Raw genomic sequence first — 23370 nt, 5'->3', positions numbered from 1 at the left:
TCTGCCTCGCTCATTGGTTGGCGGGAGCGCCGGTCTGGCTAGCGCTGGCCGCACCCATTGGTCCAGTGCCTTCTGGAAATTTCCACCTTTTCCATTGGGCTGACGAACACGATGACGCCAGAGCCATCGATGAGGAGCAATTCTATTGGGCGCAGGGTCTCCAGGCGCCTCGCTCTGATAGGTCGCCTCTGCTGCCATTCGCGCAGACTGTTGCCACGGCCTTGGCCTCCCCCCCCACCCCCTGCTCCCCTAACTCGTGGGGGGGGGGGGTGCCTAGGCTCGCCAGCGGCTGGCGCTCACTCCTGCAGCCCGGCCTCCCGGGGCATCGCCCCGAGCGTCTTCCTGGTGTTCTGTGCCCTCTCAAACTAAGCAGCCTCTTGGAGAGAGCCCGGGACCAGGGCCGGGGCTCCCTGGGGGGGGATCAGCCTCGGTTTTCTTATCTGTGAAATGGGCTGCCGATCCGCCCTGCTCCAGAAGGTGGTAGGGGCCTGAGAGTCCTGCATTGGAGGTGGGGTGCAGGGGAAAGGACAAGCAAGGCCCTTCACCTCCCATTGTCTCAGTTTCCCTCAACTATAAATTGGGAATCATCATAACGCCTACCTCGCATCCTTTATAAGGGGCACACAGTGGGTGCTTAATAAATGCGTATTTTTTTCCTACTCAGGGCAACTAGCTATTTCTGCCACTTCAGGCAAACTGGTCACTCTCTCCGAGCCTCAGCTTCCCCATCTGTAAGATGGGGATGATAGCAGCCCTGCCTCAGGGTTGCCGAGAGGAATCCATGAGAGAAGGCTTTCAAGCAGAGCCGAGGTTCCAGCCCAGTTCTCTTTCCAAGGTCTCACACACTGCCCCGAGACCCGAGTGCGGACACTGAAGCCACCAACGATCAGATAACCCTGGCCTCGGTTTCCATACTTGCCAGCAGAGATAACAGCATTTGCACCAACCAAACCACAGGGTGGATGGGGAACTTTTGCTAACATTAGGGTCCTCAGCTCTGATTCTGACCTCTTCTGTGTCCCGGACCCCTGGGGAAACCTGGAGATCTTTTCTCAGTAGCAGGTTTTCGAATGCATCAGAGCGAAAACAGGATTTCAAAGGAGATAGGCTCTATTGGAATGCAGTGATCAGAACGTTAGCCAGCAAGGGCCCAAGGCCCGGGCCCACGCAGAGAGAATCCCATGCATCTAATATTGCACATTATGGGTAACATCACTAATAGAACAGAATTGGGTAATATATATTTACACACAGAGCAGCCAACCTGCATGAGTGGAGGAGCCTTCCATACCAGAAGATCCCTGTATAGTTGAAATTCCAGGTCTGGACCAAGGAGCTAAATAACACGACCATTATTAATCAATGATGGCTATTGGATAATTAAGCAAAGGGTCATTTGGCTGTCTCTCCTAAGCCAAAGATTGACCATTTATGATTAAATAAGGAGTAATTGTAAAGCCTGGCACACAGTAGGCACTCTCTAAATGCTAGCTATCATTATTATCATTAGGTTGCCTATGGAAGGGTCCGGCTTCAACCCTTTTCCTCTGGGGTGCTTTATAAACCACGCCAGTAACACCATAAAGGAGATGGAGCGCAGCCACATAGTCTATGTAATACAGTTTTAGTGCTAATTAAGCAATGTAAGATTTCCCTGGGAGTCCCTCTCAGGCCCCCCAAGGGCAGTCCTATGATGCCCAACAGGGAACAAGGACTGTGGGGCGTCACTGAGGGAAAGACTTGGCATTCGTAAGAATATGAGAAATGTCTAGCTTGTATTCACAATTGATTAATATTTGTTAAGTACCTACTATGTGCCAGAAAGACACTATTCTAGGCTGGCTGGGGGGAGAAAGATAGAGGAGCCCTTGCCCTCAGAGATCTTACATTCTACTGGGGAAAATCACTTGTACATAAATAAATCAATGCAAAATAAAGATATATACAAGGTTAATGGTAGGTTTGGGGGAGTGATGGCGAGGACACTAGCAGCTGGGGAGGGAGCAGAAAGGGCCTTGCTTGAAAGGTGTTTGAGGAGTTTTGAAGAAAACAAAGGGATTCTAAGAGGTGGCGATGAGGTGAGATGGCATTCTAGGCAGGGGCAAAGACATGAGGTGGGAAGGTCTTGTGTGAAAGAACAGTAAGAAAGCCAGTTTGGCTGGACCATACTGCATAGGAAAGGAAATATCATTTAATCAGGTGGGAAAACTAGCTTGGACAAGACGACTGAGTTCCCTTCAGGCTCTGACATCCTGTGATCCCCCTCTCTCTGAAGAATCAGACCCAGCTACAACTCACTCCTCTCATCATCTGTAGGCTCCTAACTGGTCTCCCTGCCTCCAGTCTCTCCTCTCTCTCCAATCTGTCTTTCACACAGCAGTCTTTGACTGTGCTCCAAATACAGTAGGAGCTTAATAAATGCTTGTTGCTTGACAGGCTGACTGAGCCATCTGCTGCATGCATAATTTCCAGGAAATTTGGGACCTGTCTCTCAGACTGGAAGGTAAAGGCATCCTGAATTTTCTCCTCCTCTAGGAGCCCTGGAGGAAGGACAGTTTCTTCCTTGAAATGTCTCAGATTTGTTCTTTCAAAATAAAATAAACATTTGAACATTTTATTAAAAGGTGACCTTGGAGGAGCCAAACAACCAGCTCGACGTGGTTCATGATGATTTCTATTTAAATTTTAGTTCTCTGCTATCTATTTCCCAGGATGCCACCGCCCACCCTGGTCCTTGAGGGCTCCTCTCCCCGATCTCTGTCACCCTGATCTCTGTCACCCTGTCTGGTCTATCTCAACCCTGATGCTGCCTGCCTAGGAGAGGGACAAAAGACCAGGGATTTGAGATAATGTCTGTAGGTACTCAGCTTGGCGTTCAAAGCCTTCGGTAGTCTGGCCCCTCCACCTCATTCTCCACAAGTACTCTTCCGTTCAGTGACCAAGGCCTCCCACTCTCTCTCCCAGCATCCTCTCTGGCTGCCCCCTTCCACTCCCACTACTCATCTCCCCAGCTTCCTGAAGGCCAGACTAAAACCCCACCTTCTGCAGGAAGCCTGCTCCAAGCCCTCCTTATTCCAGGGCCTTCCCTTTGTTAGTTATTTGCTATCTATCCCGGCTATAGGTTGCCTTGGATAGATTTGTTTTGCCTGTTATTTCATTAGGTCCTTGAGGGCAGGGCTGGGCACACAGTACAGTACGGTCCTTAATAAATATTTTTTGGATTGAATGGGCATATTAACAGTGCCTGGCACATAGTAGGTCCTTAATAAATGTTTATTAGATTGAATGGGCTTATTAACAGTGCCTGGGACATAGTAGGTCCTTAATAAATGCTTTCCCTTTTATTAAACCTGATTATCATGACATTGTGAGGGCGATGTCTTTCCTGACTTGCCCCTGAATTGGATTTAAGTGAGGTAAAATTGAGGATTTCTAGCTGGAAGTCTCCCAGAGGCCATCTAGGCCAACCCCACTATTTAGACAGAGGAGGAAAACTGCTTAAAGACCATAAGAACTCGTCTTGTGCTGCCCCCTCCTTCCCCCCAGTAAGTGGAAAAGGCAGATTCGAACTTGGGTCTTGTGACTGCAAGTACAACACCACCCTCCCTTCCCTGAAGACCTATGTCAAGTCCTTGGCAGCCTTCAAATGCTCCTGTACCAAGAGTCCCAGGGGCTGGTGGGGAGAATGCAGGATTTGGGGGTTTCAATCCTAGTCCCAGCTAACACCCCCTTCTACAGGGAGACTCTTCTGTTCTTCCTCAATTCTATATGCCCTTCCTCCCAATTATCTCCCACCAATTCGGTCCAGCTGTTTGTCCACAGCTGTGTGTCCAGTCCACCCTCCCCCCCCCCATTAGCTCCTGGAGGGTGGGACAGGTTCCTCCAGGGCTTGGCTGTTGTCTATCACACAGTAGGTGCTTTAAGATGCCTGTGTGATCTTGGGCCACTCCTCTCCCTGGGCTTCAGTTTCTTCCCCAGTTAAAAGCCTGGTTGGGACAGAGGATCTCTGAGATCTCCTTCAGCACGTGGACTTTGGTCCCGTGCTTTGCAAACTCTGCCATGTTATATAAGTTCGTTTTTATTCTTTGTGCTCCAGAAGGAAGCATTCCAGGAGAGGTCTGGCTGGAGGCCAGCTTCCAGGCCCCGTCCGGACCGGCAGTGTCCTGGCTGCTCCTGTAAAGAGCCAGGGCGGGAGGGGGTGGGGGGTGGGCTGGGGGGTTGGGGTGCCGGGGCAGACAGCTATTTCTAGAGCTGAGTTTGGATTCCAGCAACAGGTGATAGGGTCGGGTCAAGCACGTGGGCCCCAGACTGAATGGCTAACTTGAGAGTTCCCAGGTGTCCTGGGAAACTGGAGACATGAGGGGAGGGGGAAGAGGGGAGGAGGGGAAGAGGGGAGGAGAGGAGGAGGGGAGGAGGGGAGGGCTGGAACTCAGGATGCTGGGAGATGTAGTCCTGACTTGGGGAGGGGGGAGGAGGGAGAGGGAGGGAGAGAGAGAGAGAGAGAAAGAGAGAGAGAGGCAGAAAGGAGACAGAGAGACAGTGAGAGACAGAGAGAGACAGAGAGAATTCTACACAGAGACAGAGAGAGCAAGACAGAAAAACAGACAGACAGTGAGAGAGAGAGATAGAGAGAGAGAGACAGAAAGGAGACACAGAGACAGTGAGAGACAGAGAGAGACAAAGAGAGAGAAACACAGAGACAGAGGAAAGAGACAGAGAGAGCAAGACAGAAAAACAGACAGACAGTGAGAGGGAGAGAGAGAAAGGAGACAGAGAGACAGCGAGAGACAGAGAGAAAGAGAGAGACAGATTCAGAGAGATAGAAAATAGTGTGTGTGTGTGTTTGTGTGTGTGTGTGTGTGTGTGCGTGCGCGCGCGCGCGCGCGCTCGTGCCCACACACACACAGATATTTCAGATGAACCAAACCCCCTTCTGTCAGCAGCCGTCTGGCAAGCCTTAAAATATCTGCTTCAATCATCAGTCCTCAGCCTTGTTTTCCACGTCCCCTATACCTAGAGTCCCCTCCAGTGCCAGGCACTGTGAGGTCAGGGCACCCTATGCCATTCTAACGCTATGAGACAGGACAATTGTAATATAAGCCGTCATCTAAGAAAGGCACAGAGCAGGAAAAAGATGGCTGGCCCCCAGACAGCCAGGGAATGGCTCTGGCAGCCCAGAGGTCTGCAGAGAATTGAGGAAGGCCTCCGTACCCTTGGGTGGACGCTCTGTGGCGATGCCTCCTGCACCATTGGAGGGATGCCTGTAGCCCTGCGATCAGGGATCTGCTGGACCATGGGGCATAGCACACCTAGGACCTCTCAGGCTCACATCTGCCAGCTGCTCTCTCACAGGATTGAAAGGCCTTTGGAGGCTTTCCCCTCCAGCTCCTCATTTTCCAGATGAGGAAACTGAGGCACGGAGCACTGACTTTCCCAGGATCATAGCACTAGTAGGCATTGGAGGCTGGGTTTGAACTCAGGGCTTCCTGACTACAGGTCCATTGTTCTCTTCAGAGTTTCTCTCCATACATAGCTTTGTCTTAGACCTTCTCTGAACCTATGGGAACCCGAAGCGTGGTATGACTCTGGCTCCACAGTGGACCTGAGTCCAAATTCAGATGTAGCCATTTGCCTGAGTCACCTAAGACAAATCTCCTACCCTTCCTCCTGGTAGGATGAGGAGGTTACATAAGATGGCCTGAGTCAGAAGTTCATTTAGACGCTCGCTCTGGAGATCCTCCTATAGAGAACCCAGGCTACTGTCTCAGCCCAAGGTGTTCAGCTCCCACTTCCTGCTGGGATTTCTGCTGTCCCTCCCCTTTGCTTGCTGGGATGTTGGAAAGACAATGGGAAGGTGTACCTCTGGCTTGGGGCGGGCCACCCAACCTGACATACCAGTTCTGGTTACCAGAGGCCCACAGATACCAGCCTCTCTGAGCAGATTAGGGCTGGGCAAAGGCAAATAAACAAATGCCGCCAAGGTGTGTCCTCCCACCTGGCTGGGAGTTACCTGGGAGATAGTGGAAAGAACCACAACTCTGTGCAACCAGGGGACCTGGGTGACCATCCCAACTCTAGTGACCTTGGGTGAGTCACAGCTCCTCTGGGCTTGTTTGTCCTCCTCCAAAATGGAGGGATTCATCAGATAGTACTCTGTGATCACAGACGGAGAGCTGGAAAGGGGCCTCAAACTCCATCCACTGTGCTGTTTTATGCTGTGGATAGAATGCCAGGTCTGGATTTAGGAGGACTTGAGTTCAAATTTGGCCTAGCTGTGTGACCCTGGACAAGTCACTTAACCCTGTCTACCTCAGTTTCCTCCTCTGTAAAACGAGCTGGAGAAGGAACCCCCCCTCCAATATCTTTGCCCAGAAAACACCAAATGGGAGAGTTGGACACAATTGAACATGTCTGTCTCATCTGTCCTCACATCTTGGTGATATGAAGACTGCTCTCCCCTATTTGTTTTAGAATGTCAGATGCCCAGGGCCAGAACAGGTTTTCCTTTTGCATCTGTACAAAACCATGCTTTGCTTTTCCATTGACTCAGAGGCGGGGAGGTGGATTTTTCCCTCCTGCAGGTCAGCCTGCCAGCCCTTGCACTGGCCAAGCCTCCAGGTCAGCCATGCTCAGCCTCCTCACCTCTGCCACCTGGCTTCCTTCAGCTCTCAGCTGTGATCCCTGCTGGTATGGGAGGGAGGCTGGCTTCCCTCCCCTCTCCTCCCCCCTTGTGGGGGAGGCCTTCCTGCTGTGATCTCCCCCCACCCCCAGGACCTTTCACCGCCTTATAGAGCTCTCTATCTAGGTATTTCTGAGTTGTTTCTACTCCCTTAGATTGGGAGCTCCTTGAGGGCAGGGCCTGTTTTTGCCTTCTTTGCGTGTCAGGTGTTTAGCACGGTGCCTGGAACCCTGTAAGGGCTTAACAAAGCTTGTTGATTTCTCTCCATTGCCCACCTTACAGAGCCAGTAGATTTCAGAAGGAGGACTTGAACCAGATCTTCCTCTCTTCATGGTCTGGTGAGTGGCCTCTCCCATGGCCCAGCGCTCAGAGATAAAATCCGTCTTGTCCAGTGTCAGGCCTGTCAGAAGGTGCATTCTCTAGAACCCAGACCTTCTGTCTCCAAACCCTGGCCTCTGTGCCCGATACTGACCATGGGCAGTGGAGGGGAGACAGGCCAGCGGTGCTGGGTTAGAGGAACCGTGAAGCCAAGCAGACATTCTGCCACCAAACTGTCATAAATGTGCATGCCTTTTGACCCAGCACTACCAACCAGTACCAGAGCTATGCCTCAAAGAGATTAAAAGAAAAAGGAAAGGGCTCCAATGTACAAAACCATTTAGAGAGCCTTTTCTTCTCCTTAGTGACCAATAGAGGGTGTCCCTATTAGCCCAACAAATTGTGCTCGCAAATGTAAGGGAATGTTACTGTGCCAGAACGAGCGACTGGGTAGACGTTTTCAGGGAGATCTCTAAGGACCGATGCTCAGCCGAGGGACAAGAAGGGGCAGTATTTATGCAGTGATAGCCACCTTTTACAGTTTGCAGTGACCAGCCAGACGTCTGGGAGCCCGCTCCCCCGAGGGCGGGGAGGCAGAGCAAGATCCACATTTGAGGGGCACGGCCAGGGCGGGCTTGGCTTGACTGGACTGCGTAGTTGGTGCATGCATGCACGCACGCGGGGGCTTGCGGGCTCTGCTGGGGCTTGCACGTGGGGAATTGCGGGGCTCGGCCGCGGCGCACGTAGGTGCCTGCATGCACGCACGCGGGGGTTGCTTTTCCTCTGCGTGCCGTTTTTAGCGCCCGGCCGGGCGGCTGCGGATCCAGGCGCGCCTTGCCGCCGGCGCCAAGTTCACTAGCCGCGGCGGCGGCGGCGGCGGGGAGACGGGCGCCTGGCAGGCAGGACTACAAGTTCCAGGGTCCCCAGCGGCGCGTCCCGGGATCGGCCGCCCGCCCGCTTTGGCCCGGCCCGGCAGCGCTCCCCAAGTCCACCCCCGTCCGGAGTGGCCGCGCGCGGAGGGGCGGGGGCGCCTTCCCCATGCCTTGGACCAGCTTCGGGGCCGGCCGCGGGGCTCGGCTGCTCAGCGTCGTGCGGGGCCTCTGCGCGCGCCTCGCCGCCCCCCGCCGCCCCTCGAGCGCGCCCCCCACGCCCCTGGGCGGCACGTGCAGCGGCCCCCGGGTGCCCCTGGGCGCGCGCGCAGCGGCGGCTCCCCGGGCACAGCCCTCCTTGGCACCGCGCCGCCTCTGCCGGGCACAGGGACCCGGGCCGGCTGGCGTGCGGACTTGGGCGGCCGCTCCCCCTCTGGCCATGGCGGCCAAGGTGGACCTCAACACCTCCACCGACTGGAAGGAGGCCAAAGGTAAGGGCGACCCTCCCCTCGGATCCGGGCCGTCCTAACTCCGCGCACTTGTCCCGGGCTACCGCCGCTCGCTGCGGCTCGGAGTCCGGGCACCAGGCGGCCCTGATCGCCGAGATGGGAGCTCCCTCCCCGGCCACGCAGAGGCACCCAGGAGCTAGAGTCCCCCGTGCATTCTGGGGCACGAGCCGCCTGGGTTCTGCCGGACGGGAGTGAGGGGCAGCAGGCAGTGCCCTTTTCTACCCGGCGCTCCTATGCGCGAGCCCACGGTGCGCTCCGGGACTCGCGAGGGGCGAGCCTGCAGCCCCGGGCACTGAGGGCAGTGAGCCCCACGAGGCATGCCTGCCGAGGAGCGGGCCCCTCCCCGGGACCCAGCCCTTGCTGGCGGAGTTGGGCGCCTGTCGTGTCCCTGGTCCGTTTTGCTCGATCGGCTCCAAGCCGTCCACCCCGGTGCTGGAAGCGGTATTAGGTTGGAGGACCCGGGCTCGCGATTCCTCTCTTGCCTGGGTAACTTTGAGCAAGCCACTTATCTTGTAGCATCCCCTTCAAACTACACCTGTGACTCTGTGGTGATTCCCTCTCCTCCCCTTGCCAGTACAGATGGGGAAACTGAGGCTAGACCTGGATTTGGGGTCAGGGATTCTGGGTTCTGATTCCAGCCCTGCCCCTTAGTAATTCAGTGGTGACTTCAGCCTCAAGGCTGTGATTGAGCCCTGGGCCCGAAGCCCTTCACTTTGGAGAAGGGGCTCTTAACGCCTTGCTCCTCCTAATCTGTATGTATGTATCTTTAAAGCCTTAGGAGTTGCTGCTAATGAGCCTGGAGACAGAGCTTGGGATTTGGGGGTACAGGCCCTAGGTTTGAGAGCCAGCTCTGCCCACGGGCTAACTTGGGAAATGTACTGAACCTTTGGGCTTTTTTATTTATTTTTTTGCCTGCCTATAAAATAATCTCTCCCTAAGGTTCCTTTTATCTCTTACGTGCTGGGAACTTAAGGTCCGCTTTTGTGAATTCATTTCTCCTGGTGGAGTTTTAGGAAGGCTGAGAGAGAGTGTGTGTGTGTGGTGGGGGTGGGTATCTTTTGAGCCTCTGGGCACTAGAGGCATTCCTTAGATAAGGCTAGCCCTGCCCCCTCCCTCAGACTTGTCCCTTCCCCCCCCCCTTCTTCCCCTTTGTGTGGCCAGTGCTCGCTGCCCCTGCCCCTCTGGTTCTTGACCAGCCTGGCATGCTGCCCTTGCTCTCCCTCTGTCCTTGGGCGGTCTCCCATTCTCAGGGCACAGATAGGGAGGGAGAGGCTGGGGTCGACTTGTCCCTGGCTGCTCTCCCAGTACCGAGAGGGAGGTGGGAAGCGTCTCCCCAAGTTCCGGTCTCACATCACCAACTGCCTTCTGGACATCTCGAACTGGATGTCCTGTGACCGTCTCAGACTCGACGTGTCCCAAACCCAGCCCATTCCCTTTCTCCCCAAGCCCCGCAGCCCCCCAACTTTGTTTTTTCCCACCGCCTAGGGCGCCAACCTTCTGGCCACCCAGCACTAAGCTTGACTCCTTGGTCTTCCCTTGGTTGCTAACTCTCATCTCTTCTGTTTCCACAACATCTTTCCCATGTGTCCACTCGAAGCCAGTGCCCTAGCTCTGGCTCCTGTCCCCGCCTGCCTGGACAACTGCCGTCATTCCATAGTTGGTCTCTCTGCTTCAGGTCTCTCCCCATCTTAAAGCACAGGTCTGACCCTTCCTCTACCAGTTCCTGTGGCTCCCCATCACCTTCACCTCAGGCACTTCTGAGCCCTTTCTAGCCTGACTTGTGCCTCCCGTGGTCCTACCTTTATTTGGATGTTCCCTCCCCTGCCCTCTGTGGTCTGGCTGCCTTGAGTGTCCTCAGGTTTCTGGACACTCCCCTCCGCTTGTGGGCCTGTGTAGGGGCTGTCCCATCTACCTGCCCTGCGTAGCCATCTAACGTAACTGTTCACTTCAGAGATCTCATGTTGTGCACTTAGGCATGCATATGTTTATACCCTGTTAGAACATCAGCTTCTTGAGGGCAGGGGTGCTTTCACTGTTGTCTTTGAGTCCAGAGTGCTCAGCACAATGTGGCCGCATAGTAGGCCTGCAGTGAATGCTTGCTGATCAATTGAAAAGGCCTCAAATTGGGAGCCAGATTCTGATGTTTGCTGTGTGACTCCTTGGTTTCCCTGGGGTCTGTAAATCCAGGGGGCTGGACTGGATGCCCTTCCTTCTGCCTCGAAATCTGAGGTTCTCTGGACAGTGGGAGAGGCCAGGGAGTGGCCTGCCCTGAGCTGGCCTTGGGGTTGGGAAGAGCTGGGTTCAGATCCTGCCCCTGCTGACTCTATGATCCTGGGCTAGTCACAGAATCCCTTTGGGCCTCAGCTTTCCCATCTATAAAATAGACTTAAATCAGTCATAAGATTGATCATAGCCACAGAGTGGGCAGGAACCTTGAGAAAAGGGAGGCCCAGAAAAGTGTAGTGAGCTGCCCAAGGTCACACAGTCAGGAAGGAGCAGAGTCTGGATCCCTGGCTCCAAAGACAGCTCAGCTGAGAGTTTTTGCAGACCTCAAGAATTCCTGTCCATGATGAGGCAACAGGTATAAACCCTTATGGGATTCACTCTGTTTGGGGGAGGGACACGTGATGGGTACAAAGATCACTATCATCCATGTGATGGGGGAAGGGGTCACTATGACTGCCTTCTCGCTGGCATCACAAAGTCCCTGGCTTTTTCTTTTCTTCCCCTTTTCCTTCCATCCTTCCTCCTTCCTTCTCCCCTCCTCTTTCTCTCTTTTTTTCCTTTCCCTCCTTCCTTCCTTTCTTTCTGTCTTTCTTTTTCTCTGTCTCCCTCCCTCCCCCACAGTTATTTTTATAAGCTGACTAGGCACCTGTCACTAACTTAGTACTTGCTGGCAGAGTCTGGAGATGAAACTAGGCAGGTGGTGGGGCTGTTGGCCCAGAGAGCACTTTGGGCTTTTGGTTTCCCAGAACTTCAGACATCACATCGCTGCCCTGCTCCTTGCCCTTGTATTCCATTTGCAGGAGAAACAGTAACAATTGTAAGGCACTTAGCTCAGTGTTTGCCACATAGTAAGTGACATGTAAACGTTAGCTACTATTAGCTATATTTAAATAGCACCTTAGGTTATATATTATGTTATTTATTTAGCACCAAATGTTATTTCATCTGATCCTTATAAAAACCCCGAAGAGGAAACTGAGGCAACCGGGTGAAGTGACTTGCCCAGGGTCACACGGCTGGAAAGTGCTCTCTCCAGGGCACCACCTTGCTGCCTCGTATCCTAGGGTCAGAGCTTTGGAGCTGGAAGGAGGCTCCGAGGCCATCTGGCTTATCCTTTTTGAGTTACAGATGAGTAAACCAAGGCCCACGTGGGTTAGTATAGTGACCTGAGCAGAGAGCCGAGCACACCTGTCGTCCATCCCTATAGTTCAGGCTGTGTGGTGGGTGTTTTGTTGTTTTTGTTTTTTGGTCTGAGGGGAACGTGAGGTCTTACAACAAACATGAGAGTTTTCCAGTGTGGGGGCCCCCCCCCCCCCCGCCCAGACTCTTGGACAAGCTCCTTATACACATCAGCACTGTCTGTCCAAGACACAGGTCCTAATGGGCCGTCCATCCAGCTCTGTGTCAGGGCCATCAGGCATTCTTCATCCACTTGGCCTTTCCTGTGTGGATGGCTAGGTCAGATGGTTCCAAGTGCTCATAAAGCTCATTCAGGAGGCTCCCTAAGGCTCCGTGATGTCCGCGTCTCAGCCCAGCAGACATGGTGCTAGCTGTTGGAGATTTTGTTTTTTGGACTAAACCAGAATATGTCAGTGTACGACAGAACATAAGCCCTCTGAGGACAGGGACTGTTTCATTTTTCTTTATCTCCAGCGTTGGTCACGTAGCAGACCCTTAGGAAATGCTTGTGGATTAATTGGGAGCTCCCATGAAACTTGGAGAATTGTCCGGAGCCCCGAGAGCTTATGTGGTTTGTCGTGGGTTACGTGGCCCGTTTTGAACCCAGGTATGGGGGGCTGTCTCGGGCTCCCCTACTCCACACACACTGCCAGGTGCTGGTGGTACAGACAGTCCCTGCCCTCTGGGGGGTTTGCAGTCTATCGGCCGAGGCTATCTGCTTCAGGACCCGGGGCCTTGTTTGTCCCCCGCTGTAGGGCTGTGAAACATGGAGCATTCCTGCTCTCCTAGAGGGCAGTGGATGTGTGTGTGGGCAGGTTGTAACCCATGGCCAGCAGCGCACTTCAGGGGAGAACTGGGGGGAAGAAATAGCATCTCTCTGCTCGGGTTGTCCATAGTCTTAGCGCTGGTGCTTTAAACGGCACTGAGACTTCTGACCACCCCAAACCTCGGGAGGAAGTTTAATTACTGTGCCGGTTTTATAGATGGGGAGACTGAGCCAGGCAGAGGTGGAGTTGATTGTCCAGGATCACACAGCTAGTTAGCGCCTGAGGCTGGATATGAACTCGGGTCTTCCTGACTCCAGGCCCAGCTCTCCGTGCCTTGTGGTGCCACCTAGCTGCCTCCGTGGGAGGACGCCGCTTAGTGTCTTCCCAGCAGGTGCCAGTGTGGATGGGCTGCAATTGGTACCACTGGAGGGAATATCCAGTTGAGGAGATCACGGACCCATTTCAGTTTCTGTATTGGGCCATGCACTCAGTATGTGCTTCATAAAGTGCTGGTGGCATTCCCTTTTTACTGATCATCCTTCCTCACTGTGGAAGGACCCCAAGCGCCCCTTGCTCTCTCTCAGTTTCGGCACCTGAGGCAAAACCTCGATGGGCCCACCCTGGTTACAGCTTTGGTCCTGGGGTATTGTCAGCGGACGGGCCTGTGATATGGATGGGGAGCTCCAGGGAGAGAGGGAGAGGCCAGCCACCTGCTGCCTGCCTGGCTGGTTGTGGGGGCCTAGAGTGGAGGAGGTTTAGTGCTCTCATCACTTAACTCCGAATGTGTCTTTTTGGGGGGGTGGTGCTCAGTTGTCAGCTCCACAGGTGTCAGACCAGATCCTTTTCTTCAGGAAAAAGAAATGTCTTATAAACAGTATAATCAGCAAAGGGTTGGAAACCAAGTGAATGTTCCTTGTTTGGGGTGGGGCTAAGTAAATGGCAGGCTCCATAGGGGATCTGGAGCAGGGGCACGGGCACGGGCATGGGCATGATCGCCAGCCTGGATGGTTCTCACAGTCAAGCGTGGCCCAGAAGGGGAGGAAATGCACTTCCCTCCTTCTCTTAGGTGGATGTGGGGGCCTGCAGTTGTGGAGTGGGACATATTTCTTCTAATTCCTTTCCTTTTTTATCTTTTGCTATGACAGGGAGGAGAAGGAATCTATTTAGAAATGAAGGCCAAGATACTGTTAACAAGGGAAAAAAGTGGATCCATTGCATTAGATGTAGCTTCCATCTGTTTGCATTTAAATAAATTATATTTTTCTCGTAATAATAACTGATACATAATCTCTGGTACCTTCAGTCAGCCAACATCTTTTAAGTACCTACTATGTGCCAGAGGCTTTGCTAAGCGCTAGGGCTTGCGTCTACTACCTTACTTGAGCATTTCCAGAAGCTGGGGGAGAAGATTGTCATATGACACTCATTTTATAGAGGGGGAAACTGAGGCATAAAAACCTCAATGAGGCTTGTCCAGAGTCCCAGAGCCAGTAAATGGATGAGGAAGGATTTGAACCTAGGTCTTTCTGAAAACAGGCCCAGCGTGCAAGGCATGCTGCCTCTCCACGAAATGTCATTCAGGAAATATGGACTTGTCGGCCTCTGCCCTCCCCTCTCTGAACAGCACACTTCTTAAAACAGATCGTTTAACTCCTGTTTTTATGGTCCTGGCTGAGCGGGCTCGTGCCTCCCTGCCTGAGGGCTCCTCTGTTCCAGGCCCATCAGCAGCTGGGAAGCCCCTCCTGAGGTCAGGCTCACTCATCAAAATTTATAGGGAACATCTTTTTATACCACCTGTTCCAGTGAATTGTGAAATCCTCCATTCTCTCAAGATAAAAAGCAAAAATGTCTGTGTTATGTCTTTTATGAAGATGCGGGCTCGCTTGAGGCACCCTCCAAGGCCCGAGGAAGGGGTGGCACGGAGCCCTCCCTGCCCTTGGGGGCCAGCCCTGTGTGGGCCCCTTCCTATTCGTCCTGGGGTGGCTGAGGCTTGAAGGGCTGCCTCTGGCTGACCCTGCAGAGAAGGGTCTGAGAAGAGGGGTGAGGTCTCACTGGCTTGTCTCCAGTGGAGGTGAGCACCCCCCATGGCTGTTCTTCTCCATTAAATCCAGGACTGTCCGAGCTGAAACGGGACCTCAGGGGCCATTCAGACCACTTACCCTCATTTTACAGACTAGTGTATCCTAGAGGGAGATTAAGGGGATCACCCCAAGTCCAGCAGCATGCAGGGAATAGGACCTAGGCATCCTGGCTTCAAGCCCTGGGCTCTCCACTGCACCACACTGCCTTGAAGACATCAAGTTGCCTTCTTGACCCTAGGGAGGGGAGGTGGCCATTGGCTGCCCAGCTTGGGTGCCCTCCCATAAAGTGGTTCTGTGAAAAGCACTTTGTAAACCTTAGACAGTACTATGTAAAGGGGACCTTGGGGCCTCGAAGGCTGAGCCAGTGGAAGGCAAGCCCTACCTGAGGACGAGGGGCTTTTTGCACAACCGTAGCCAGGTGATGGGTGTTTTGGTCATGGCAGCCCATGAACACCTGCAAGTGTGAGTGGTATTCCTTGGTGTTACTGAGCTGAGGTCCTTCGTCATTAATAGGCAGGAACATCCTCCAGTCATGGATTCAGAGCTGGAAGGAGGAGCCTTGGCGACCACTGAGGCCAAAGGAAAGGGACTTCCCAGTGGTCCCCCACCTTGGTGTCAGAAGAGGGATTCGAACTCAGGTCTCCCTGACTCCCAGTTTGGCCCGGCCTCCCCTCCACCAGTGGGACACTGGAAGCATCCTCATTCACCAAGGGCCAGAGGGGTGGGCTCAGTAGGCGGCATTTGCAACTTTGGGCCTTTCAAAGGAAGATTCTTTTTTTAAAACTAGATGGAGGAGCTGTTATCACAGAATCATAGAATTCAAGCCAGAGAAGACCTTAGAGGTGGCCAACGCCCACATATTACAGATGCGGAGACTGAGGCCCAGAAGGGTTACACTCCCACTGAGGAAGTCTCTTCACCAATGCAGATCAGCACATTCTGTGACTTGTAACCTTAGAGCATGGGAAACTAAAACATCTGAGTTCAAATCCTGCCTCTTAGACACTTAGTATCTGGGAGACCTTAGGGAAGGCACTTGACTTTTTATTTTGTAAATTTTTTATTCATTTTGAACTTAAATACAAAATGAGAAAAAGAGGGAAAAAAAGGACATTTCCACGTCCACAGCAGAACTTAAGAGGACTCGTGTAAAATAATGAATTTCCATTTCAGAAAGGCCTATATAATGAATCCTACACAGTGTTCAGAGCTGCCTAGCTTTTCTTTGCTTCCTCGTAGGTTTTCTTTTGTGCCCTGCTGTGCAGTTTTAACTTGGTTTTTCCCTTCCCTTTCGCCCGAAGAAGTCTGCAATTAAACGTGGATCAATAGACATCTGCATAGTTCTCTGCCAGCATCCACATATATGCACATGTACGCTCGCACACACATATGTAAGACTATACTGTGCATATTTGTATCTCCCACCTTCTCTGGGGGCGGAGAGCATCTTCCTCCATTGGTCCGAGCCTTTCCGAAGTGCATCATGTCCTCCATCATGGCAAAACTCCAACCCAGGGGTGGCTAGGTGGTGCAGTGAATAGAGCGGGAGGGGGGGGGCCTGGAGTCAGGAAGACTCATCTCCCTGAGTTCAAACACAGCCTCAGATGCTTCCTAGCTGGGTGACCCTGGGCAAGTCACTTTACCCCGTGTGCCTCAGTTTCCTCCTCTGTAAAATGAACAGGAGAAGGAAAGGGCAGACCTCTCCAGTGTCTCTGCCGAGAGGACCCCAGATGGGGTCATGAAGAGTCGGACATGACTGAAGAAATGAGCCGATGACAATTACGATTATTGTTATCATTTATTGTTATTAATATGCAGTCCATGAGCTCGCTTTTATAAGTTGTCTGGCTACTGTATTTTATTGTAAATGTTTAACATTGCAATCTTGCCACGCACCTACAAGCCTCACTCTGAGGAGGGTCACCAGCCCGCCAACGGCGTCCGTGACACCCCTGCCTTCAAGACTGGTCCGAAGTTAAGTGACTCGCCCAAGGTCACCCAGACAGGACGGGTTAGAGGCAGGCCTGGTTCCTGACTGGGAGGCCAACCTTTATCTCCTAAGTCTGCTTGGAAGATAAATCTTGGGAAATCTTAGATGGGGACTTTTGTCTCTCACCTGCATTAAGGGGTCTAGTTAGGCAGGCAGCATTTGCATTAAACGACTGCTGTGTGCTAGGAAAAGTGAGAGGTCCTGAGTAATAAATAGAATGTGGAGCCCCAAGACATGAGGGCTCTGAAGTCAAGCCCTCCTGATGAAGGTGCCCATTCGCTCTGGGCGAGGGCTGGGAGAGAGTGAGTGGAAGGAGGCTTTGGCAGAGGGAAGAAGTGGGGGGAGGGGGCCGGGAAGATGCCCTGTTCTTCTTGAGACCTGCTTTGTAAGGGGCCGGTTTGGGGGGACAAATCTCTGATGGGCTAAAGTGTCTCCCACCTTTATTTGCACCCAGCATTTTAAAGGTGTGTGTATACATACAGGTATGTACATATATGTGTTTTTATAGACAGGCAGTCCTTGGAACACTGCTATCAGAGGATTGCTGGACGTTCATTCCTCGTTTATAAAACCCAGGGCTCGGACTAGGGGGCCTCTGAGGCCCTGTTCCAGTTCTCCACCTGTGAGTCTGCAGGCCAACTCTTGACTTTTGTGAATCACTTCATCATCATGAGCCTCAGTTTCCCTGTCTGTAAACAGAGGGGTGGACTCCTTGGCCCCCGACGTCACTTTTCCCTCCAGTTCTACAAGCCTATAATCTTATTTTAGAGGTTTGTTTAGTTATCTCATTAATTAAGCATAGACTCCCCCTCCCGGCTTGGCCTTGGAGTCTGGGGCCAGAGGAGGCGGATGCGGGCCTGGGATGGCCTCTAGGTGGTGCGGTTGAGCCGTCTATCTTGGCTGCTCCTGCTCACTGCCCTGCTTAGGCCTCGGTGCCATTTTCTAGGATCCTAGAGCGTCAGCCCTCAGAGACAGCATCCTGGCCCCCTCTGCCAGCAGTGGCCCCCTGGTACCTCAAGATGAGCCAAAGGGGGTGCACAGAAGGGCCTGTGGGCAGGGAAGACGGAGGAGATCCATTTGGGTTTAGAGCACAGGGGCAATGTCTCAAGGTGTTGGGACGTTAAATCTAGAGCTAGCCGGGTCTCCAGGGGCTGTTTGGTCCAGTCGCTTCGTTTTACAGATAAGGAAACTGAGGTATATTAAGTTCGCAGGGGAAAGACTGATGCCCTGGTCAGATGAGGTGCTGATGATCAGGGGAGGACACTGTATTTGGGCAGGGGCAAAGGACCCACATGGTAGCCCCTTCCTGGCCTCCAGGCCCCTGCAGGGGAAGGAGGAGACATGAGCATCAGACCTTAAAAATCTCCTAGTCTGGCCCCCTCATTTCGCATATGAGGAAACTGAGTCGCAGAGAAGCAGCGTTCAGACCCAGATCCTCTGGTTCCGGGTCTGTGGGCCTTTCTACACTGTCTCGAATGTCTCTGGGTGTGGAGATGTCCACCCTGGTGCTGCCCGTTTCTCATTTCAGCCCTTCCCACTGCCTGGCAGAGGGCTGGCATCATGTGCCCACCTAGGGTGTTGGGCTTGGGAAGACACTTACAGGTGGGGTGGTCCTGGACAAGTCACTGAGCCTGTGTGTCTCAGTTTCTCCATCTGTACGGTGGGATGATTGTAGCCCCTGCCTCCCAGAGCTGTTGTGAAGCTCGGGGGAGTGACTGTGATGTAAAGCGTGGCTTTCGTTATCGTTTTCATCCTGAATCCTCCTTCGCTCTCCTCTCCTGCAGCTTTTCTGAAGGGCCTGAGCGACAAGCAAAGGGAGGAGCACTATTTCTGCCGAGACTTCGTCAAGCTGAAGAAGATTCCGACCTGGAAGGATGCAGCGAAAGGTTAGGCGGGCCCCGCCCTGGGGAGGCTTGGAAGGGGCGTCTCTGGAGCCGGAGGAGCTTGAGAGTCGTCATTAGGAAGCCGGGTGGCCGCTCGAGTTAGCTGGAGCAGCCTGCTGGACATTGGTGCACAGCCACCCATTCCTTCATTCAGAAGTGTTTATTAAGTGACTATCGCGTGTTAGATGTTGCGCTAGGAAGAGGGATGAAGGGTGGGCACAGCTGTGCCCAGCTCCAAAGCCCAGCATCGGCCCCTGGCCTCCAGGCGCTTCTGCTCCACTGGTGTTGGGGAATGTGGCGGAAGCACAGCTTGGCATCACTTTAGGTAGGAGGGTGGCCGGGGTGAGGTGCGGCCCCCTGAGCTGCGTCAGAGCCTCCTGGCCATGGCCTCCTATGACTCTATGTTTCAGGGGCTACGGCCAAGGAGGAGGAACCCCAGTACAAGAAGGACAAAGCCCTGAATGAGAAAATCTCCCTCTTCCGAGGAGACATCACCAAGCTGGAGGTGGATGCCATTGTGAACGCGGGTGAGTACCTGGTGTCCTTGTTTTCTGTCTCATGCCTGGGTTATGGGGCATAGGGCCCCGGGAAGGATTATCGCGCCATGTGTCTTTGTTGCCGGGGTTGTGGAAGTCTCCTGGCCCCCCCAGTGCTTGCCTTCTGGCTCCAGTCCAGGTTTATCCTTGAGAGTTGACCAGAGCAGGGTGTCCCGTCTACCCCTGGACTCTCCATGGCTGTGTTAGGGGCATGAGTTGAGGTTCTATGGATGCCTTGTGTTATCCAACGGAGCTGGTGGCCCCTTCCAGGGAAGGGGCTTGTCTTGGACCTCCCTGTTTTCTCTTCTGACCCGTCTCCCCAGGGCCCACCTTGGTTTTTCCTGCAGAACTTTCACTCAGCGTTTACACCAGATGTTTAGCGTCCCAGGGCATTGCTGGGGCCAGACAGGTCTTGGTCACCGGAGTGGTGGGCTCTCTTCTCTTCTCTTTTGCTGGGGGTGGCTGCTGTGTTGGGGCATGGGCACGGGGCAGATGTGGCAGTGCCTTCCTGGCCCTGGGTACCTGCAGGGGAGAGGGACACCTCTGGGGGCAGCGACTGGCCGGGCAACCCTTGGTTAACATGAGGGGCCGGGGAAGCTGGGGGAGTTTGCAACATGCCCCAGTTTGAGAGCAGAGCTAAGAGGGCAGAGAAGGGAGGGCAGGACAGCTTTAGTTGGTGCCTCACTGTGGAGGCTGCTCTGCCTGGGGCATCCTGCTGTGCCTGGCTGGGGGTCTGTGATGCCAGTTCACAGGACAAGGAGGAGGGGATGTCTCTGGGGCTCTCCCCAGTGGGAGCTGCTCAGCCCTTTCTGGACAGCCTCATTTCTGCGTCTTCTGGGGCTTCAGGGCCATCAGATGCCTGTGCTGGCCGCAGGGAGGGCCTGCCCAGAGAAGATGGAGCCGGGCTTTGGCCCTGTCCTGGAGCCTGGGGGTCCCTCCTGGGGAGAGTGTGAAGGCTGGCATCAGCCCATCAGAGGAGCTTCTGCCAGGGACCTGTCGAGGCTTGGGGGTGGGGGGAGGAGGAAGGCGGTGCTCATCAGGCCCTGGGCCCACTGTGATGGATGTCTCCTCCTAAGTGCCTTCCCCGCGCCAGATGAGGTGTCATAAAAGCTGGATGCTGTTCCTTGGCCCGCTAATGGGCAATGTCCTCACCTCTTTTTATGGCTGGGCTGGGGCTGGTGGCCAGGGAGCTCACGGCTGTGAAGTGGCAGTCCCATCTGCCCTGTTAGTAACTGCATTCCTGGGGACCCCAGGGCTGGGAGGAGGCCTGGAGGCCTCGAGGCCAACTGCTTCTTTTTAGAGGTGGAAACTGAGGTGGGGGCGGGGGGGGGTCTTGCCTCAGGTCACCCAGGCACTAAAGTGTTGGGGTTAGAATTTGAACCCAGATCTTCTGATTCCAGGCACTGCCATAGACCCTGAGGTGCTGCGAAAAATGGAATGGAGTCAGGTTCTGGGTTCAAATCTTACCTCTACCCACTTACTGCTTGGGTAATCTTAGGCAAGTGGGCCTCAGCTCCCTCATTTGTAAAATGAGGGCCTTGGACTAATTGGCCTTTGAAGGACCTTCCAGCTCCCAGTCTCTAATCTTCCCCCAGTCATTTCCAGCCACCTGGCTCGTTCCTCTCCCGGTGCCTCTCTCTTTCTCCTGAGGGGCACTGGTCTTCACCAGACCGAGCTTGGATGGGTTGGGGTCAGAAATCCCAGGGGAATTAGGGTAACGCTAGGTGTTGTTTAACTGGATTCATGGCTTCCTGAGCCTTCCGGATTCTAGGCTGAGCCCCTGGGGTGGGGAGGGGCTTTGGGGACCAGTCACGGAGTGCTTTCCAGGCCCTGGAGCTGGCTCAAGCTCCCGTTCCAGTTCAGCCCCTTGCCCAGATTCCCACCAGGGGGCGCCAGCGATCAGCATTGCCGGCGGCCTCGTTAACTCCCCAGCCAATAAATCAGGCTGTTTATTAGTGGAATAAAAGTCTTCAGTAACAAGGGGCTTTTGCCGGAGCTCCATAAATCTGATTCTGTGCCTCATGAAACCCATATGTGCTTAATTCATATGTAAAGTTTCAAGCAGGAATATCACACGCTTGCCCATTAAATTCTATTTGACTTGGTGGTGTTCATGAGCCATGAATAATTGGCCTCTCCATGTTCACGGACTGAACCGTGATGGCCAGAAAGAAAAAAAAGGGAAGAGGACAAAGGACAGCGATCTTGAAGCACTTGGCATTTCAGAGTGAGGGATTGAGTCTGGGATTTGGGCTTGGCGGCCCACAGGGAGTGACCGAGGTTTACTGAGGGGCAGCCGGTGTGCCTGGCCTCCTGGTTCTCATCACTGACTGCTGGGCCAGAGAGGCAAAGGACCCCCAATCTACCTCTGACCCCCAGGCTCCCCAGGTCCTCTGCCCGTCAGTCTCTTCTAGCCCATTAAACAGTCCCAAGGCTGAGGGCGGGGTAGGCAGGTGAGAGCAGGGTGGAGGGACTTGGGAAGACCTAGGAATTGGTGGTGAATTCCTTTTCTTGCCTTCATTTTAAGGTAATAGATCCACTCGATTTTGATATGGTGGGTACTCCCCTGACTCCAGACACCTCCCCTCCCACCACAGGTAGGTTCTCTCCACTGACAGGGCAGAAATGTGCCCATTTTCCTGAAGCTCCTTCAGTATTGGTCAATACTCATTTTTTGTCAGCATCTAATAATGTAGAAATAGAACTTAGCAGTCTGGGAGGATGGATAGTTCACAGGGCTATTAAACTCCTAAGAAAGCCCCACAAAGTACATTCCCCGACGAGAGCCGGTCTATCTGTGAGGAACACAACAAGAGAGGGAGGTTGTCTTAGCCTTGACCCTTGTAACAGACCGGGGTTTCACCGCACCTTTGCTGCTGTGACTTAGAACGTTGGTGCTGCACTTGCGTCTCTTATTCTCCTGGTTCTGCCTTTTCCCCTCTGCATCAGTTCGTAGAAATCTTCCCATGCTTCCTTGAATCCTTTCACTCTTCTTTCTGCAAAGTAAGGTCCTCACAGGGTCGTCTCTGTAGGCGCCTAGGCTGGTGCCTTCCTTTTTGCTGACTCTCCGAGGACCTTGACTCTCCTGCCTTTCCCTGCAGGGGAGCATCCTCAGCCTGTCTGTTGTGTCCTGCCTTTCCCCCTGGTTTTCTTGGCTTCTCTTTGGTTCAGGAGAGGGGGTGGTGATGTGGCTGCCTCTGGCCTCTGCCCTGTGCCGTGCACCTGCCACACCGGTGCCCATCTCAGCCCCTGCTGAGCTCAGGTCCCTTCCCTCTCTCTCTCCCCCTCCCTCAGGTGACAATGCACGGGTGTGTCCTTGGCACTGAGCTCAGTCTACATCCTTGCCTCCTCCTTCCGCTGGCCTGGAGCCCCGCTTTGCCCACAGTGGGTGGTTCGTGACTGCTTGGTCTATATAAGCGTCTCCTATGTGCCAGGCACTGTGCTAAGCACAGTCCTTCAAGGTGGGTGCCGTTTTACAGTTAGGGAAATGGAGGCCTGCATGGACAGGTATGGGGATCAGATCAATGGATGATTGGGGGGAGGTGAGGAAGGATGGGGGGCCGTGACAGGCTTCCTGGGGGGTTGGAGCAGAAGGGATCCACAATCAGGGAACATCGTCTGGCTGGGGCCGGCAGAGACTCTTCCTGTTGCCTTTCCCCCTCCTTGCTCCAGAAGGCTGTGGTCCCCTGAAGGAGTCCAGCTTTGCCCACGCTAGCCTCTGCCTGGGCTTCTGGAGCATCGTGGGCTCCCGCCATCTGTGCTGGACATGGCTCGTGACCGCTGGGCTGTACAACATCGGTCTTAATTAAATTAAGCTGCCAAACTGATTAGATAAGACAGGAAGCCCCAGCATCGGCCCCTAAGTCTGAGGAAGAGGTGTTGCTCAAAGGAGGGGTACGGGGGAGGTCTTCGCTGCCTGAACTCAGCTTGGGAACAGGGAGCTCCCAATTCGAACGGTCTGTGCCCGGCCATGTTAACCTGGTCCATCCATCACCCTGTCCAGCCGTTCCCTGTGGGTTGTAGCAGGGATAGGGAAGGGATGCTCAGGGGTCTGCGCACCGGAAGTCCTCATTGGGCATTCTGAAGTCACTCAGCCTTCATTTCCCAGCTTTGTTCTGTGTGACCTTGGACAGGCCGCTCATTCTCTTTGGGCGCCTGGCTTCCGGTTTGTAAAATGGTTGTCATGTCTTTTGCTGGACTTGCCGCCCCAGGCTGGGGCCAGAGATCATCTTCTAGTGGAGTTGTGGAGTTGAACCAACGCTAGACTTGGAGCCACAGGACCTGGGTTCAAATCTCAGCTTTGATCCTTAGCCTTTCCCGGCCTCAGTTTCTT

This window comes from Trichosurus vulpecula, chromosome 6 (genome assembly GCF_011100635.1).
Source record: "Trichosurus vulpecula isolate mTriVul1 chromosome 6, mTriVul1.pri, whole genome shotgun sequence".
Taxonomy (NCBI): domain Eukaryota; kingdom Metazoa; phylum Chordata; class Mammalia; order Diprotodontia; family Phalangeridae; genus Trichosurus; species Trichosurus vulpecula.
Note: the sequence above shows the minus strand (reverse complement) of the source record.